This window comes from Schistocerca gregaria, chromosome 10 (assembly GCF_023897955.1).
Source record: "Schistocerca gregaria isolate iqSchGreg1 chromosome 10, iqSchGreg1.2, whole genome shotgun sequence".
NCBI classification, from domain to species: domain Eukaryota; kingdom Metazoa; phylum Arthropoda; class Insecta; order Orthoptera; family Acrididae; genus Schistocerca; species Schistocerca gregaria.
In genome coordinates, this window is record NC_064929.1 from 79,396,600 (window position 1) to 79,417,962 (window position 21,363).

Sequence of the window (21,363 nt, forward strand, 5' to 3'; positions counted from 1 at the left end):
GCTGCGAAGAAACCATGGGTAACAGAAGAAATACTTCAGTTGATTGATGAAAGGAGGAAGTACAAACATGTTCCGGGAAAATCAGGAATACAGAAATACAAGTCGCTGAGGAATGAAATAAATAGGAAGTGCAGGGAAGCTAAGACGAAATGGCTGCAGTAAAAATGAGAAGACATCGAAAAAGATATGATTGTCGGAAGGACAGACTCAGCATACAGCAAAGTCAAAACAACCTTTGGTGACATTAAAAGCAACTGTGGTAACATTAAGAGTGCAACGGGAATTCCACTGTTAAACGCAGAGGAGAGAGCAGATAGGTGGAAAGAATACATTGAAAGCCTCTATGAGGGTGAAGATTTGTCTGATGTGAAACAGGAGTCGATTTAAAAGAGATAAGGGATCCAATATTAGATTCGGAATTTGAAAGAGCTTCGGAGGACTTACGGTCAAATAAGGCAGAAGGGATAGATGACATTCCATCAGAATTTCAAAAATCATTAGGGGAAGTGGCAACAAAACGACTGTTCACGTTGATGTGTAGAATATATGAGTCTGGCGACATACCATCTGACTTTCGGAAAAGCATCATACACACAATTCCGAAGACGGCAAGAGCTGACAAGTGCGAGAATTATCGCACAATCAGCTTAACAGCTCATGCATCGAAGCTGCTTACAAGAATAATATACAGAAGAATGGAAAAGAAAATTGAGAATGCGCTAGGTGACGATCAGTTTGGCTTTAGGAAAAGTAAAGGCACCAGAGAGGCAATTCTGACGTTATGGCTAATAATGGAAGCAAGGCTAAAGAAAAATCAAGACTCGTTCATAGGATTTGTCGACCTGGAAAAAGCGTTCGACAATATAAAATGGTGCAAGCTGTTCAAGATTCTGAAAAAAGTAGGGGTAAGCTATAGGGAGAGACGGGTCATATACGATATGTACAACAACCAAGAGGTAATAATAAGAGTGGACGATCAAGAACGAAGTGCTCGTATTAAGAAGGGTGTAAGACAAGGCTGTAGCCTTTCGCCACTACTCTTCAATCTGTACATCGAGGAAGCAATGATGGAAATAAAAGAAAGGTTCAGGAGTGGGATTAAAATACAAGATGAAAGTATATCAATGATACGATTCGCTGATGACATTTCTATCCTGAGTGAAAGTGAAGAAGAAATGATCTGCTGAACGGAATGAACAGTCTTATGAGTACACAGTATGGTTTGAGAGTAAATCGGAGAAAGACGAAGGTAATGAGAAGTAGTAGAAATGAGAACAGAGAGAAACTTAACATCAGGATTGATGGTCACGAAGTCAATGAAGTTAAGGAATTTTGCTACCTAGGCAGTAAAATAACCAATGACGGACGGAGCAAGGAGGACATCAAAAGCAGACTCGCTATGGCAAAAAAGGCATTTCTGGCCAAGAGAAGTCTACTAATATCAAATACCGGACTTAATTTGAGGAAGAAATTTCTGAGGATGTACGTCTGGAGTACAGCATTGTATGGTAGTGAAACATGACTGTGGGAAAACCGGAACAGAAGAGAATAGGAGCATTTGAGATGTGGTGCTATAGACGAATGTTGAAAATTAGGTGGACTGATAAGGTAAGGAATGAGGAGGTTCTACGCAGAATCGAAGAGGAAAGGAGTATGTGGAAAACACTGGTAAGGAGAAGGGACAGGATGATAGGACATCTGCTAAGACATGAGGGAATGACTTCCATGGTACTAGAGGGAACTGTAGAGGGCAAATTCGTATCTCAGTTTGAGGAATATGAATTGGTGGAAGGAGAATAGAATGTATAAGATTTGCTGATGACATAGTATTAGTGGCAGAAAGTGTGCGGACAGTGAATAACATACTGAAAGATCTGAAAAAAGCTTGTGCGGAATATGGGATGAAAATAAACACAGCAGAAACAAAGATTATGGTCATCAGTACAAGACGCAGACTGTCCAATATTAAAATAGGACAGTCTACAATTAGACAAGTAAGTGCATTCAAATATCTCGGAAGCACAATAACTGAAGACTTGAGATGTCACCAGCAGGTGAAAACTCGAATTGCCATAGCGAAGGAGGAATTCAACAGAAAGAGGAGACTCTTATGTGGCAAATTAGATAAAGGACTAAGGAAAAGGCTTGGCAAATGTTTTGTCTGGAGTGTGGCACTATATGGGGCAAAAACATGGACGCTGAGACGAGAGGATGAAAAAAAGGTTAGAAGCATTTGAGAAGTGGATGTGGAGGAGAAAGGTGAAAATAGGCTGAATGGAAAGAGTGAGTAATGAAAGAGTATTGGAAAGGGTTCGTGGGAGAAGATGTCTGCTGAAGGTTGTAAGAGAAAGGAAAGAGAACTGGTTGGGACATTCATTAAGAAGGGAGTCCTTGCTAGCAGATGCTTTGGAAGGATTGGTTTGTGGGAGAAGACTGAGAGGAAGAAGGAGATACGAGATGATAGACGACGTAAAGGGAAGAGGAAATTATGCAGATCTGAAGAGGATGGCAGAAGACCGGATAGCCTGGAGAATTACCATGTGAAAACCTGCTGTATGGCAGAACACTGATGATGATTGTGACAAAATAATCAAACTCATTATTGACCACCATACAGATTTCTTCTTCATATCTAGTATTCAAATATTCATATTTAGTATTACTATACAGCACATTTACTTGTGGTTGACTAAGTTCCTTAAACAATTACACCTGCTTGTGTTGTTAAACTTCTTCATTAGCGCACCCATTTATACAGAACAATTTGTTGATAACATAAAAAAGTTAGTTATAAATGCAGAAAATCTAAAAACAGCGATTTCTTGATTTGGATGATTTTAGTGGAAACAAGCTATCGAGTTCTTTAATTTATATATATTTTTAAGGAAGAAAATTATTTGCATGAGAAAGAGAAATTATTTGCAACTACAAATTGTTTTAAAAAAGAATTATGCTGGTAACTCTGGTGAAATAATAAAAATACAAAAACTTTCTGATTCTCACAAATAACAGAAAACACTTACACGAATTACTAGCAAACATAAGAGTAACTGAACAAAATTTATATGTGATATATGAACATTTATAACTCCTGGAAATTGAAATAAGAACACCGTGAATTCATTGTCCCAGGAAGGGGAAACTTTATTGACACATTCCTGGGGTCAGATACATCACATGATCACACTGACAGAACCACAGGCACATAGACACAGGCAACAGAGCATGCACAATGTCGGCACTAGTACAGTGTATATCCACCTTTCGTAGCAATGCAGGCTGCTATTCTCCCATGGAGACGATCGTAGAGATGCTGGATGTAGTCCTGTGGAACGGCTTGCCATGCCATTTCCACCTGGCGCCTCAGTTGGACCAGCGTTCGTGCTGGACGTGCAGACCGCGTGAGACGACGCTTCATCCAGTCCCAAACATGCTCAATGGGGGACAGATCCGGAGATCTTGCTGGCCAGGGTAGTTGACATACACCTTCTAGAGCACGTTGGGTGGCACGGCATACATGCGGACGTGCATTGTCCTGTTGGAACAGCAAGTTCCCTTGCCGGTCTAGGAATGGTAGAACGATGGGTTCGATGACGGTTTGGATGTACCGTGCACTATTCAGTGTCCCGTCGACGATCACCAGAGGTGTACGGCCAGTGTAGGAGATCGCTCCCCACACCATGATACCGGGTGTTGGCCGTGTGTGCCTCGGTCGTATGCAGTCCTGATTGTGGCGCTCACCTTCACGGCGCCAGACACGCATACGACCATCATTGGCACCAAGGCAGAAGCGACTCTCATCACTGAAGACGACACGTCTCCATTCGTCCCTCCATTCACGCCTGTCGCGACACCACTGGAGGCGGGCTGCACGATATTGGGGCGTGAGCGGAAGACGGCCTAACGGTGTGCAGGACCGTAGCCCAGCTTCATGGAGACGGTTGCGAATGGTCCTCGCCGATACCCCAGGAGCAACAGTGTCCCTAATTTGCTGGGAAGTGGCGGTGCGGTCCCCTACGGCACTGCGTAGGATCCTACGGTCTTAGCGTGCATCCGTGCGTCGCTGCGGTCCGGTCCCAGGACGACGGGCACGTGCACCTTCCGCTGACCACTGGCGACAACATCGATGTACTGTGGAGACCTCACGCCCCACGTGTTGAGCAATTCGGCGGTACGTCCACCCGGCCTCCCGCATGCCCACTATACGCCCTCGCTCAAAGTCCGTCAACTGCACATACGGTTCACGTCCACGCTGTCGCGGCATGCTACCAGTGTTAAAGACTGAGATGGATCTGCGTATGCCACAGCAAACTGGCTGACACTGACGGCGGCGGCGCACAAATGCTGTGCAGCTAGCGCCATTCGACGGCCAACACCGCGGTTCCTGGTGTGTCCGCTGTGCCGTGCGTGTGATCATTGCTTGTACAGCCCTCCCGCAGTGTCCGGAGCAAGTATGGTGGGTCTGACACACCGGTGTCAATGAGTTCTTTTTTCCATTTCCAGGAGTGTATAATAATTAGGACTGTATTCAAGAAATATCAAATAAAGAATTAAAAGAAGAAGTGGACCGTCACTTATATGTAGTAAAGCCATATATACAGGGTGAGTCACGTAACGTTACCGCTGAATATATTTCGTAAACCACATCAAATACTGACGATCCGATTCCACAGACCGAACGTGAGGAGAGGGGCTAGTGTAACTGTTTGATACAAACCATACAAAAATGCACGCAAGTATGCTTTTTAACACAAAACTATGTTTTTTTAAATGGAACCCCGCTAGTTTTGTTAGCACACCTGAACATATAAACAAATACGTAATCAGTGCTGTTTGTTGCATTGTAAAATGTTAATTACATCCGGAGATATTGTAACCTAAAGTTGACGCTTGAGAACTACTCCTCCGCTCTTCGATCGTGTGTATCGGAGAGCACCGAATTACGTAGGGATCCAAAGGGAACGGTGATGGACATTAGGTACAGAAGAGACTGGAGCAGCACATTACGTCCACATGCTAACACCTTTTTATTGGTCGTTTTCAGTGACGCACATGTACAGTACCATGAGGGTTGAGGTACACGTACACACGTGGTTTCCATTTTCAATTACGGAGTGGAATAGAGTGTGTCCCGACATGTCCCCAATAGATGTTCAATGTGGTGGCCATCATTTGCTGCACACAATTGCAATCTCTGGCGTAATGAATGTCGTACACGCCGCAGTACATCTGGTGTAATGTCGCCGCAGGCTGCCACAATTCGTTGCTTCATATCCTCTGGGGTTCTAGGCACATCACGCTACACATTCTCCTTTAACGTACCCCACAGAAAGAAGTCCAGAGGTGTAAGATCAGGAGAATGGGCTCACCAATTTATGCGTCCTCCACGTCCTATGAAACGCCCGTCGAACATCCTGTCAAGGGTCAGCCTAGTGTTAATTGCGGAATGTGCAGGTGCACCATCATGCTGATACCACATACGTCGACGCGTTTCCAGTGCGACATTTTCGAGCAACGTTGGCAGATCATTCTGTAGAAACGCGATGTATGTTGCAGTGGTATCCGATACACACGATCGAACAGCGGAGGAGTGGTACTCAAGCGTCAACTTTAGGTTACAATATTTCCGGATGTAATTAACATTTTAGAATGGAACAAACGGCACTGATTACGTATTTGTTTATATGTTCAGATGTGCTAACAAAACTAACGTGGTTCCATTAAAAACACGTAGGTTTGTGTTAAAAAACATACTTCCGTGCATTTTTGTATGGTTTGTATTAAACAATTACGCTAGCCCCTCTCCTCACGTTCGGTCTGTGGAATCGGTTCGTCAGTATTTGATGTGGTTTACGAAATATATCGAGCGGTAACGTTAGGTGACTCACCCTGTATATAAGGTGCTACACTCCACGTTGGTCTCAAGCAGTATTCAATTTAAGGCTCCCAACTTCAGTATTCAGAACATAACGTACAGCATACTGCCCAACACCCTCTGATAAATTCACTCTGTTGACGGACTAAGATGGCGCACTAGAAGTAACGTCAGACAGACAAAAAATCCTAAGCCGATTGTACAGTAAAAAATAAATTCCAGTTACCTGCAGAAGTCTGACGAGCTGTTACATCTACAACAGTCCTTCAAAATATCATCCCCACCGTCAATGCTGGGACTGAATTGTCTCACAATGCTCTTTCTTCCCCGCTCTAATATCCCCTATGTCATCTGATTACCTATTGGCTAACCCTCTTTCGTCTCGACAGTGGTCTGGTGCACAAGACTTGTCACATGATTCCACAAGAAGAAGTCAAGTGGGGGAGACCAGGTGCAACACAACCTCCTCTGCCTATCCACTGATCCAGGTACTCACGAACCTTCAGTTCCAAGTGAGATGTTGGAACTATTTCTGTTGAGGAACCGGGATCCGGTACTGATACGTGTATTTTGCTGTCAGAACTATCATATTGATTTTAGCTTACAAGCTTATACCTTTCGACTCGACTGTTTCGCATAATGATACAGTTATCCTTCTCCATCGCCCCTGAAAGCTTTCATCATCGCCACGGAATAACCCTGCATATTGCTTCTGCCTGCCTGTAACTCGAGGAAAGACCACGAAGGAAAGACTACAGATATTCCAGACTTTGTTTCCCACGTGCTGTTTGTGATGATGACAGGATAGGGAACGAGTGACATTGAAATACAAACTGCCCTCCGTGACCCACCATAAGATAGCTTGAGGAATACAGATGTAAATAGATATCTAGACAATAAGAACCTGCTTCTGACACGCACATCACAGTGATTCGCAGGTGTTAGAAGAGAAATGCGCCACTGTTTTTGAGATTTTCATTCTTTTCAGTCTGTGTGAAATACGTAAAGTGAACTTTTCTGTGTGGCTGGTTCCGGCCATTCTCGAAGGTGGTGCGAGGACTCTTTCACATTAAGAGTAGGGAACACAAAGAGAAAACAACAAAATTACGTTTGCACGCCGTTCTCGACAGCTTTTGCAAGTGACTACCACGAAAGATACGGCTGGGAAACCCATCTTTACCGAACCGCAGGAGGATGTGCTAAAGGCTAGTGTGACTTTAACCTATTACAGAGCGTATAAATAGTGGCCGACTTTCCAGGTACTCTGTTTGCCAAGTACAGGGAAACACGTTGCGCGTCATACAGTAACTAAAGCCGAAAAGAGAAGAGTGTGACTTAGGAAGTCGGGATTAGCATGGAAGGTCAAGGCCCCTATAATGTCACTCCTTAAATACTACAACTATTAGATTAATAACTTATTCAATACTATAATTATAGAAACAGCTAACATACAATCAACACGTGGCCATCTTTAAACAATCCCCAAAATGACCAATGGCTTCCTTGTCAAACAAGCAGCAAATTAGAATTACTTAATGAACAATAAACTACAATCTGAAGTAATTTAAAAAGGTGGCTCAGATAATTTTTTTTTTGAGCAATAACACAACCAGCACAATACGTTGCACTTAATATAATTCACTGGCAAACTAATTTAAATTTTTTTAACTTCTTGAGAGATGTTAAATTGTAACACCCCACCCGACACTTATCTGGTTTTCGCGTGTGTTCACCCCAGCTAATTGACTAACAGATCAACAGAGAGTGCAAAACTGCCGCAATATCGGATAACGCAAAGAAAGTAATAAGGCCCTGTGATTCCTGATTGAGCTGCGGTGGCAGTGTTGACATTAATTGATTCAGATTTGATCCCTTTTAAATAAAAAGGGGTGCACATTGATGTTATATTCAGCTATTGAACACGAGATGCAAATGTTGAACATTAAATTAATTAAGAAAGTGGATTGGGATTTGAACTACTTGATTGAAAAGAGATCCAGTCGATTAGCACAAATTTATTTTAAGTCACGACCTTCAATCATCACATTACATGACTCTCCTAACAGGCAGTGGTAATAAATTGCGTTTGCGTGGAGTAAAGCGCGATAAATCAAAAGTAATTCCTACCGACTAACGCAGGCGTAATGCGAAGTGCGAGAAGAAGTCTACAATACATGGTCCATGAAACCCTCGTGGAGACTTTGCCGACGTGATCCAACAAATTAATCAGTGGCCGGAGCGGGCGCAATATCACCGAATACAGCGTGGTGGGGAGGTGTCGTTGTGTGAACGTCGGCCGACCTCGTGGTGCTGCAAGGCTGCGCTCTATTCACTCCTAGCTATCTTGCTCAGTACGTAGCTGAACCAAAACTTCCTATCTCCAAGCTCAATCGTTCCGTTTGCTAATTCCTAAATCGCAGAGATGCTCACTCTCTCTCAGGTAAGCTGAGTAAAGAACGCCACGACCGCACTCTAGGCAAGCTGGGAACGGAAGACCTCTACGGAGACTTCTGCCAGTCCGCTCTTCGCCTCAGTTTCCCTTCCAGCAAAATCACTGATCCAATTGCAGCGCAAGTCGCGTTAATTATGCGTCACTTCCCAGCGCCGACCAGTGCCTGCTCTGGGAAGTGAACAAATTCCCACAAAATTTCCCTTCTTCTCAACTTCTGCTATATAGCTCCTCATAGGCCACCCATCAAGGTTAGTGTCTGCACAAACACCAATTTTTCCGAAATTCCGACTCCCAGGAGAGTACTCCAAATTCCTCGGTCCTACATTCCCATCGGAGGTCGGCGTATTTCATTCTGTCGCTCTTCACCTGATTTACTTCAGGCTCTGCTGACCGTGAATTCACCGTAAAGTTGCTATAGTCACGACCACGCATATTTCGGCCTCTGTTGACCGCTCCACCATAGCTTTGCGCGGCTTTCTCGCGTGTTTCACAGAAAACGGGACGGCAGACATTTATCACAGGCGTACAAGTTCTCCGTCTGCTTCCATGTACACCAGCATCGGGTTGACCACCCACTTACTGTCACTCATCTTAAGGCAGCTGGAGGCCGCACCCCATTACCGCTTTCTCAGAGTTTGAGCCGCCCTAAGCTGCCTGTTCTAGCTTACCTTCGCCTGCCGCAGTCAACTCTAAATACTTCCCTGGGATAAACTACCCTCCAGTAGATCGACGTGTCTCCAATAAAGTTTTCACGTCATGTGAATTATTTTAAAATCATCACTCAACATTAATTGTTCCAATACGTCCATACTATACCCTCTACAAGATGCATTGTGCCTTGTCAGTCATTTTTGTTCAGCCCTACTGTTCACTCAACATGAGTTAGGTGAACTTTAATGACTTCATGTAAGGGGCATAGCTCTTGCCATCTTACAAAATGTTTGTCAAATGGGCAGTCACGCCAGACTACCCTGGCAAAAGGTGACTTAACTTAAAATGCCGGAAGCAGCAGACCACCAGTCCAAAACAACACCTAAACGCCGGGGCCCAGCCAGGAGTAACTTCCAATCAGACGACACCTCAAGGCTTCTGTGCACCGAAGCGGGATGTGGCGCCGGTCCCACACACCCCAACTCGCAGAAAAACTGGAACACAAACAGACCGCAGGAAACACTGCAAACACCAAGCAAACATCAATCAGTATAAGTTAAGAACCGCTGGCTGTGGTGACCGGCCGGTTCGAGGCGCTACAGTCTGGAACCGCGCGACCGCTACGGTCGCAGGTTCGAATCCTGCCTCAGGCATGGATGTGTGTGATGTCCTTAGATTAGTCAGGTTTAATTAATTCTAAGTTCTAGGCGACTGAACACCTCAGAAATTGTCCCATAGTGCTCAGACCCATTTGAATCATTAGAACTGGCCAATAAAATTGCTGCAAAAAAAAGAAATGCAGATGATAAACGGGTATTCATTGGACAAATATATTGTACTAGAACTAACATGTGATTACATTTCAACGCAATTTGGGTGCATAGATACTGAGAAATCAGTAACCAGAACCACCACCTCTGGCTGTAATAACGGACTCGATACGCCTGGGCATTGAGTCAAACAGAGCTTGGATGGCGTGTACAGGTACAGCTGCCCATGGAACTTCAACACGATACCATAGTTCATCAAGAGTAGTGACTGGCGTATTGTGACGAGCCAATTGCTCGGCAACCATTGACCGGACGTTTTCAGTTGGAAAGAAATGTGGAGAATGTGCTGGCCAGGGCAGCGGTCGAAGATTTTCTGTATCCAGAAGGCCCGTACAGGATGTAAGGTGTCAAGTAAATCCAACACCTTCCATGAAAACCATGACATGATAAGCAAATCCAGTAGTATGTCACATAGCTCCGAATAAATCGTGACATTAAATTAACCAAAGTAATACGAGTAACGAGTGAGCAAATGGAATACCACAGACTAACACAAGAATGCCTAAATGCATGTCTTACGTTCCCACCATGAGGCAGACGCAGTTCCGAGAGGAAAAACGAGGACAGAAGCCGAGAGCAGAACCGTGTTAAGCTAGAAGGCCTTACGATAAGGGAAGGTCTGGACACCTACGGTGCCAGCTAACAAGTAGGGCCACACAACCCGCACGTTTTCGCGTCTCAGGTACGTCAAGGACCACCTCCCCGCCCATGTTAAAAGCTAGAGCCCTCCGGAAAAACAGTATAGATCTTACGATAACACAAAAAGGGCCACTACCACCCGCAAGTTTTAGCGTGAGACTTTTTCGTGTCTCGGGTACGTCAAGGACCACCCCCCAGCCAATGTTAAAAGATAGAGCCCTCCAGAAGAACAGTATAGATCTTACGATAACGCTAAAAGGACCACACCAGCTGCAGATATTAGCGTGAGACTTTTTAGCGTCTCTGTTGCGTTGCAAACTTTAAAAACATTGCCCCACCACGAAAAGTATAACGTTTCTCATTGGATAGACAGAATTTTTGTAGGCGGAGCTTAAGGTTAACATTGAGGCCCTGATTGGTCAGATGAAAACACAGCCAGATAGTTTTTTTAAACCAACTTAGGTAAATTGTAGTAAGGAGAAGTTAGAAAAGAGTTAGTTCCGAGACGGCGAGCTGGATGGCTGGTGCGCCGGCCGCTGTCGCCCTGACGCTGCCTAAACACCGATAAGGTAATGTACGCACGCGATGCCGCATTTTTGAGCGCATAAGGCTTCACTCAGAACTGAAGAAGACTCATCTGTTACACCCCTTTTTTGCGTAATGCTAGTGTCGATCGTTAATTAAAACTCATGGTGTTCACATTTGCCACTTGAAGAACAGATCTGAAACGCGATGATTTTTCTTTTATATAGTTGTTGAGAAGGCACATCAGCCACTGTAATTTACGACAAGTTAAATAAGTAACTAAAGATAATTGAGGGTCGCTGTAGACCATTTTGATAGTTTTCTTTTTTGTGAAAGTCAAATTAAACCTAGATTATAGATGTGATATGGTATAGGTCATCCTTCGATCGATTGTAGAACTTGGAAACCCATTCAGGGAATATTCGTTCAGATTTTTGTTGAACGCAGTTGGTTTTTACCATCCTGTATTAAAACATTTCCTTTTATCAATAGTACAATTTATAAACGATGTTTTGTGAGTAGAATAAAATTTCCAATGGTAATCTTTACTGCTCTTTCGACGTTATTTTACCAGCTAACTAAAAATAGGAAAGCCTTGAACCCTTTCCACTAAATTTAGTTAGCATTAAGATTCTTTTACAGGGAGTGCAGTGGAGCTGACGCTCAAATCATTTAGTATTTGGTTATATCATCGCTAGTCTCACTGAACTCTTCTGAATTCTACATGTCATGTGTGGTCTGGCGTCTCCTTATCAGCAACAGGTCCCAGGTTCAAACTAGTTAATTCCCTAAAAAACACGCTCAGAGCGTCGTTGCGCGAAAGTGGTAGGGAGACACGATATAGAACAATCAGACACCACCATGAATGTTTAGAAGGACCTCCAACATGCGTTCGTGCATTATCCTGCTCAAATGTAGGGTTTCTCAGAGATCGAGTGAAGGGTAGAGCCACGGGTCGCAAAACATCTCAAATGTAACGTCCACTGTTCAAAGTGCCGTCAATGCGAAGAAGAGGTGACCGAAACGTGTAACCAATGGAACCTCAAACCATAACGCCGGGTGATACGCCAGTGCGGCAATGACGAATACACGCTTCCAATGTGCGTTCACCTAACACGGATGCGAACAACATGATGCTGTAAACAGACTCTGCATTCGTCCGAAAAAATGACGTTTTGCCATTCGTGCACCCAGGTTCGTCGTTGAGTACACCATCGCAGGCGCTCCTGTCTGTGATGCAGCGTCAAGGGTAACCGCAGCCGTGGTCTCCGAGCTGATAGTCCACGCTGCTGCAAACGTCGTCGAACTGTTCGTGCAGATGGTTGTTGTCTTGCAAACGTCCCCATCTGTTGACTCAGGGTTCGAGACGAGGCTGCACGATCCGTTACAGCTATGCGGATAAGATGCCTATCATCTCGACTGCTAGTGATACGAGGCCGTTGGGATCCAGCACGGCATTCCGTATTACCCTCCAGAACCCACAGATTCTATATTGTGTTAACAATCGTTGGATCTCGACCAACGCGAGTAGCAATCTCGCGATACAATTAACCGCAATTGCGATAGGCCACAATAAGACCTTTATCAAAGTCTGAAACGTGGTGGTACCCATTTCTCCTAGTTACACGAGGCATCACAACAACGTTTCACCAGGCCGCTCAACTGTGGTTTGTGTATGACAAATCGGTTGGAAACTTTCCTCATATCAGCACGTTGTAGGTGTCGCCACCGGAACCATCCTTGTGTGAATTTTCTGTAAAGCTAATTATCTGCAATTCACAGCATCTTCTTCCTGTCGGTAAATTTCGCGTCTGTAGCACATCATTTCCTGGTGTATCAGTTTTAATGGACAGTAGCGTAATTTTAAAAAAAAAGAATAAGTGTTTTCAATAGGACGTCTAAAATATCAGGTTTTTACACTCTCATAGTTAGGGAAATAATATTTGCACATATCATTAAGGCTCTGGCTCTGAGCACTATGGGCCTTAACTTCTGAGGTCATCAGTTGCCTAGAACGTAGATCTACTTAAATCTATCTAACCTAAGGACATCACACACATCGATGCCCGAGGCAGGATTCGAACCTGTGACCGGAGCGGTCTCTCGGCTGCAGACTGTAGCGCCTAGAACCGCTCGGCCACCCGGGCCGGCAGCAGAGGACAGTACGTTCAGTTTTGAGTAAGAAGCAGGCAAACATTTTAATAGAATGAAATTTTCACCCTACAGTGGAGCGTGCGTTGATATGAAACTTCCTGGAAGATTAAAACCGTGTGCCGGACCGAGACTCTAGAAACATCCTCCAGTCTGTGGCTAAGCCATGTCTCCGCAATGTCCTTTCTTCCAGGAGTGCTAGTTCTGCAAGGTTCGCAGGAGACCTTCTGTGAAGTTTGGAAAGTAGGAGACGAGGTACTGGCGGAAGTAAAGCTGTGAGGACGGGGCGTGAGTCGTGCTTCGGTAGCTCAGTTGGCAGAGCACTTGCCTGCGAAAGGCAAAAGTCCCGAGTTCAAGTCTCGGTCCGGCACACAGTTTTAATCTGCCAGGAAGTTTCAAATATTTTAATGCTCATAAGCGAAGGATCGAATCAGAGCAAATAATTTGAATCTTTAACGGGTTTCTCTTCCAATATTCCTCTCATCACAATCCTTAATCTGTCCATTCTGCTAACTCCTGTTCTGCTTCTTTTAATTTTGTCTTGTAAGACTCTCTGCTGCTTCCCACCTCATTTTTATTCATTACTAGCATTCTAAAGTGAGCACTCAAGCATATCCCGGGTATAAAATTTGATTAATTTTAGATGGTACATCTCTATTGGGAGCCTTAACCTCATAGAATGCATCCTTAGGTGGTGGATAGGAGAATGCTTTTCAGCATCTCCTGGCTGTCGAAGGTATTTGGCAAATAAGACCTCCCATGGTCCAGAGAGGCCGGAGGGAAAAATATTTTCAACTGCTTTTCTGCAACGGATAGCTGGAATCAACCCAAATAAATACTGCTCACCACATCCTTCGTGTTACCCCAAAGCAATCGTCGATTTGTTTCCCATTACGAAGAAAATGATTTTAGTGGAATTAAACGTGCCCTTTGACAGACCGGACAAAAATTAGTGTAGTGCAACATTTGAATTACCAGTATGATATAACAGGGGAAGTAAAGCAGGAAGAACGAACAGTCCTCCAGCAGCGACAACCACGCCCTGGCCCGCATTGACTGCAACGGCCGTGGAGCAGCGCTGCTCAGTCGCTACTGGAATACAGATTGTTCAACTTATATATTCACAATACGTATCGATAAAATGATTATCGTGCTAGACTAATTTGGGTCTGTTCTATCGAATGGGCCCGTACAATTCAGATTTGAAAATCATTTTGTTTATACCAAACCGACGCTTTTCGTCGGAACTGGGCTTCACACAAAACATCTGTTGAGCATTATTTGAGCTGATTCCATCACATTGCAATAACCAATTTGCATATTATATCTTCTGAAGCTCATTCTAAAATGCGCCTACGAGAATTATGAGAGACAGACTGTAGAACAGAGGGCGACTCGGCTGCCCCTACCACTGTCGTTTTATGCAACCCGCAAAGTCGTATCTGGCCTTCACGATCCACACGGGAGATTTTCTTTTTTTGTGGCTATCTACAGGCAAACTACTAGTCCTACTGAAAAAATGAACAGAATCTATTTCTACGAAATTTAATGTAATTAAATTTTGTACTGGGACACGTTTTCGCTGGAGGCCACGACTTTCGATGATGATGTTTGCTTTGTGGAGCACAACTGCACCGTTATCAGCGCCTGCACAAATCCCCAATCTTTGCTGAGTCCAATCTAGCCACTTTCAAGAATGATGATGAAATGATGAGGACAACACAAACACCCACTCATCTCGAGGCAGGTGAAAACCCCTGACCTCGCCGTGAATCGAACCCGGAACCCTGTGCTTGGGAAGCGAGTACGCGATCGCGAGCTGCAGACAATGCTTTCGAGTTATACAAGTAATACGTACAGAATTGTGCTCCAAATGGACCTCCACCTCACACTCGTATCTCACCAGTCGCAATCTCCACAATACTGTTCGTAGTGCTCCCTCTTACCACTGTACAAAAATATCCGACTACACAAACTATTCCCGACGTTCAAAATTTTTTGGGTTTCTATTGATAGGAGTATAAGTCACCAGAACAGTCAAAAATCTTTCAAATGGCTCTGAGCACTATGGTACTTTATATCTGAGGTCATCAGTCCCCTAGAACTTAGAACTACTTAAACCTAACCTAAGGACATCACACACATCCATGCCCGAGGCAGTGGCACGGTTCCAGACGGAAGCGCCTAGAACCGCTCGGCCACAACGGCCGCCAGCAGAATAGTCTTCTTAGTCAAAACTAAATCAATTTAAAAGCGCCGGTGAGAATAATGAACAAAAAACGACTTTTGGAAACGTTACGCTAAAAGCAATTGCGTTGACAATTCAATCCAAGCTAACCATTAAAAGCACAGTGGTTCCCCAGTCAGAAATCCTTACGATTACGCCATATAATTGTTTATTTTATGCTATTAAAATTCATAGAATTGTTATGCAAAGTTTACACAAAAGTTATTTTTCAATTTACAAGTGCTCCACTAAGGTACTGCCATAGTAAGACCAGTCAGTGAAGACCAAAAAAAGTCGAATGTGGGAAATAACTCGTGCAGTCAGAAATTTTTGCTCCGTGGTAGGAGGGACTACCAAGGCCTTGCCGCAGTGGTAACGCCAGTTCTCGTCAGAACACCGAAGTTAAGGGCGGTCGGGCTGGGCTAGAACTAGGATGGGTGACCATCCGGTCTGCCGAGCGCTGTTGGCAAGCGGGGTGCACTCAGCCCTTGTGAGCCAAACTGAGGAGCTACTTGACTGAGAAGTGGCTCCGGTCTCGTAAACTGACATACGGCCGGGAGAGCGGTGTGCTGACCACATGACCCTCCATAGCCGCATACAGTGACGCCTGAGTACTAAGGATGACACGGCGGCCGGTCGGTACCGTTGGGCCTTCATGGCCTGTTCGGATGGAGAGTCGGAGGTAGGAGGGACTGAGTGTGGGAATAAGGCTGCGTTTTAAAGTAACTTTCGCACGTTTTTCTTGAATAACGCAATCTATGGCCTTCAGCCAAAAAGTGACACGAACACATTTAGGTACATTAAATATTGTAAAAAAGATATCATTTATTCTTTTCTGTAGGACTAATAACGTGCACGTAGCTAGCGAGACATTATGAAAATCTCGGACATGTTTTATAAAGGTCAGCTATTACGTTGGTGCATGGCATTAAGCTCGCTGTGGATTTATTTCCCCATTGTCATTTGTTATTTATAGTTGACTGTTGTTACTTGTGTTTGCATATTGTCGTTTTATCGTTTGTAGAGAGTGAGCAGAACTGTGAACGCTACGAAATGGAATACCAAGTGGGAAAATCTGAACATTTCCGACGTATTCCTCTGTTTGAGTTCAGTAGAGGGTTGAGAGCAGTGGATGCAGCCAGGAACATTCACGCCGTGAGTGGGAATAATGCCACAACGAAGAAATGGTTTCTCATTTTAAGGAGGATCAAATGGTTGAAATGGCTCTGAGCACTATGGGACTTTATATCTGAGGTCATCAGCCCCCTGGAACTTAGAACTACTTAATCCTAACTAACCTAAGGAAACCACACACATCCATGCCCGAGGCAGGATTCGATCCTGCGACCGTAGCGCTCGCGCGGTTTCATACTGTAGCGCCTAGAACCGCTAGGCCACCCCGGCCAGCTAAGGAGGATCGTTTCGACATTAGTGAATCTCCACACTCAGGAATTCTTCAGGCTTTCATGAGGATCGTTTCAACACATTAATACACAATAATCCAAGTTAGTGGACTCGTGCACTCCCAAATGTGGTGAACTGCGATCATTCCACGACCGCGGGATTATTCCAAGCAGTCGAATCGAGTCTAAGCCAAACCTACAAAAGTCAGTAGGGGACATATGTGCATCTCAGCTCGTTCGTCATCAACTGGCTCCTGAACAACGCCGACCGTTCCATCCTGTATAGCTACTCGTTACGAGAAATGGTACACTACTGGCCATTAAAATTGCGACACCACGAAGATGACATGTTACAGACGCAAAATTTAACCGACATGAAGAAGACGCTGCGGTATTGAAATGATCAGCTTTTCAGAGCATTCACACAAGGCTGGCGCCGGTGGCGACACCTACAACGTGCTGACACGGGGAAAGTTTCCAACCGATTTCTCATACACAGACACCAGTTGACCGGCGTTGCCTGGTGAAACGTTGTTGTGATGCCTCGTGCAAGGAGGAGAAATGCGTACCATGACGTTTCCGACTTTGATAAAGGTCGGATTGTAGACTATCGCGATTGCGGTTTATCCTATCGCGACATTGCTGCTCGCGTTGGTCGAGATCCAGTGATTGTTAGCAGAATATGGAATCGGTGGTTCAGGAGGGCCTCGTATCACTAGCAGTCGAGATGACAGGCATCTTATCCGCACGGCTGTAACGGATCATGCAGCCACGCCTCGATCCCTGAGTAAACAGATAGGGACGTTTCCAAGACAACAACCATCTGCACGAACAGTTCGGCGACGTTTAGAGCAGCATGGACTATCAGCTCGGAGACCGTGGCTGCGGTTACCCTTGACGCTGCATCACAGACAGGAGCGCCAGCGATGGTGTAGTCGACGACGAACCTGGGTGCACGAATGGCAAAACGTCATTTTTTCGGATGAATCCAGGTTCTGTTTACAGTATCATGATGGTCGCGTCCGTGGTTGGCGACATCGCGGTGAATGCACATTGGAACCGTGTATTCGTCATCGCCATACTGGCGCATCAACCGGCGTGATGGTATGGGGTGCCACTGGTTACACATCTCGGTCACCTCTTGTTCGCATTGACGATACTTTGAACAGTGGACGTTACATTTCAGCTGCGTTACGAACCGTGGCTCTACCCTTCATTCGATCCCAGTTTTAGTGTAATATATTTGTCCAATGAATACCCGCTTATCAGCTGCATTTCCTTTTGGTGTAGCAATTTTAATGGCCAGTGGTGAATCTTTGTACTAAGTTAAGGAAAGGAAAGGAGCGACTGATCCCAAGCGAAGCAGCAATTTCACCATAGAAAAAGCCACCACATGCAAGAGATGTTATGCATCTGGTGGAACAGCGACGGTGTGCTGAGCTACGAATTTCTTTCCCGACGTGTAGCCATCACTGCTAACATCACTTGGTGACCACAAATGGGACGTCTTGCAGACTCAGTCCCAGAACAAAGACCACGGAAACTGAGTGAAGTGCCGCTACCTTGCGATAACGCCGGCCCGCATTCTGCTAGACTGACAGAAAGCACCATACAGGAACTGGGTTGGGAAGTAATTGCACACGCACCTCATTCCCGTCAACTTAGGCCCTCAGATTTTCTCTTTTTCCTCTCTCTGCCGACCAATCTTCGAGTAACTTCCTTTCCATATGGAAATGTGCTCCGAACATGTGTCTAGTTCTTCGCCTCAAAACCGTGTGATTTCTTCAGTTGCAGAGTTTAAAAGTTACCCCAGCGTCGGCCGACTGTTGTAAATAGTCAAGGAGAATATGTTATTGATGACCAAAATATCTGTTACCTTTATCTATCGCATTTGTTATACTTGTGGAAAAATGCCACGAACTTATGCCTTAAGCCAGTAGAATATTGCGGGTTGCACAAAATGAGGGCGACAGGGGTAGCTCAATCATGCTTTATTTTTGTAAGATGGAGTTCCATGCTGGTTATAGACGACAATTGGTGCACAAATGGAGACAGATCTGCTGATCGAGCACGCCAAAGCAACATGTCCTCACTCCGAAGAGCAAGTTGGGTTATGTGGTGTGTGTACTGTAAGACCTTCGGTACACACACCATCAGATTATTTGACTTGTCGCTCTAACGAAGTAGGCGAGTGTCAGCAATATGTCTCGTTGTCTTGTCGTGGCGTGTTTATCTTCTGCCATTAGGTGAGACGATAGAAATGCAACTTGCACGCGTATAGTAGCTGACGGTGACCAACTGTAAACAGAACTTCATTAATTTTCACACACATTTATAAAATAATAACAAGCAAAAAATTACTTAACTTGGTTGTGGATGCTATTTACAATTGACAATCTGAAGTTCCTTTGGTATTGGTACGTTAATCTTATTCTCACATATATATCTGATGCTTGACAAAAGTGACTATACATTTATATTCATGGCTATGTACAGGAATGTGGTAATATTATTAGGTGCACGCTGAAACTTGACTATAGACTGGTAAAGACAAATGTAGAAGTCGTACAGACGTACAGACTAATGCAGACTGGTGCAGGCAAATGGAGACTGACTAACCGGAGGTCTGAACACTCGTTATAATACCTCGAGCATTCAGGTATCACTGCGCAAGTGTGATCCGTGAGGGGAAAGGGTTCTACGTTAGCAGCAATCTCATTGGCTGCGTTACATATTAATACGCGGATCAGCGGAAGCAGAATTTAGTCCGTCTCTAAGGCAGCGCCATCTCGTAGTGCAGAAAGGGACGAGCGCTGCGCCTGCGCTGTTGTGCTTAGCGGGGCGCGCTCTAGTGGGAAAGTTGTGTACGCGCTGACTACGTGGAACTACGTACACAACACACCAAAACTTAAACGATGCTAACAGCGGAGACTGGAACAACAACCAGAACGGATCACAGACAACCCATAAGCTGCGGACGACCCAAATACACGTCGCCTAATCAGACGACCGACCAAACGACCGAGCAAGGTCGTTGCCACTCCAGCGTGTGTGTCGGCAATCTGTCCCTTCTCGCTACCCCACGCCAACCGACCAATTCAGAGCCAGTACGCCGAGAACCTTTAAATAACTTGTCAGTCAAATCCACATAAACTACACACAGTTTCACGAACACTTGCACAGAGAACTAGACTATGCTAACGGCAGTCACTGAGCAAAAGAAGGACGAATCACGAGTCAGCACACACACAGCCAACCCTTAAGCGATCGCCGGCTAAATACACGTCTTCCGACAAGACGAGCGACAACGATCAAACAAGGTCGTCCCAACTCAAATCATGTGTGGCGGCAATCATCGGCGAGTGACGGCTATCTACGGCTCCCTGCCGCTTCATGCCCCACTGGTGCTACGACGTGACTGCGCCAACCGACCAACTGCTACACATCAGCACGGAGACAGCACTAAAATAACTGGGCAGTGAACTCCACAGGCTACAAAAAATGGTTCAAAAGGCTCTGAGCACTATGGGACTTATCTTCTGAGGTCATCAGTCCCCTAGAACTTAGAACTACTCAAACCTAACTAACCTAAGGACATCACACACATCTGTGCCCGAGGCAGGATTCGAACCTGCGACCGTAGCAGTCACTCGGTTCCGGACTGAAGAGGGCCTACATCGATAAGCGCTGCTGCTGCCGTTCACGGGCAGGCAAGGCAGCAACTCAGTGGCACCAGTGATTGAAAATTAACATAACGAGGCGGCAGTACGGTAAAAACAGGGAGTTAAATAAGAGATGGCACGGAGACGAGCCACGCACGGCTCAGCTAGCAACAGAGTAGACTATTCATTACGGCTTAGCGTCTTTATCGTCCAGCATACGGAACCATAGTATAACAACATATCATTCTTGACTAATATAGGGAGAATGTCAGCAATATTGCAAAGTGTACTGTTAAAATAAGAAAGAGATGTGTTGCTAAGCGACATTTGCTGTATAGTCTTAGAGGACTTACATACAGATAAAGTATCTACGTCGCTTCCATACTACACTACTGGCCATTACAATTGCTACACAACGAAGATTACGTGTTACAGACGCGAAATTTAACCGACAGGAAGAAGATGCTGTGATATGCAAATGATTAACTTTTCAGAGCATTCACACAAGGTTGGCGTCGGTGACGACACCTACAACGTGCTGACATGAAGATCGTTTCCGACCGACTTCTCATACACAAACAGCTGTTGACCGGCGTTGCCTGGTGAAACCTTGTTGTGATGCGTACCATCACGTTTCCAACTTTGATAAAGGTCGGATTGTAGCCTATCGCGATTGCGGTTTATCGTATCGCGACATTGCTGCTCGCGTTGGTCGACATCCAATGACTGTTAGCAGAATATGGAATCGGTGGGTTCCCAACGGCCTCGTATCACTAGCAGTCGAGATGACAGACATCTTATCCGCACGGCTGTAACGGATCGTGCAGCCACGTCTCGATCCCTGAGTCAACAGACGGGGATGTTTGCAAGACGACAACCATCTGCACGAACAGTTCGACGACGTTTGCAGCAGCATGGACTACCGGCTGGGAGACCGTGGCTGCCATT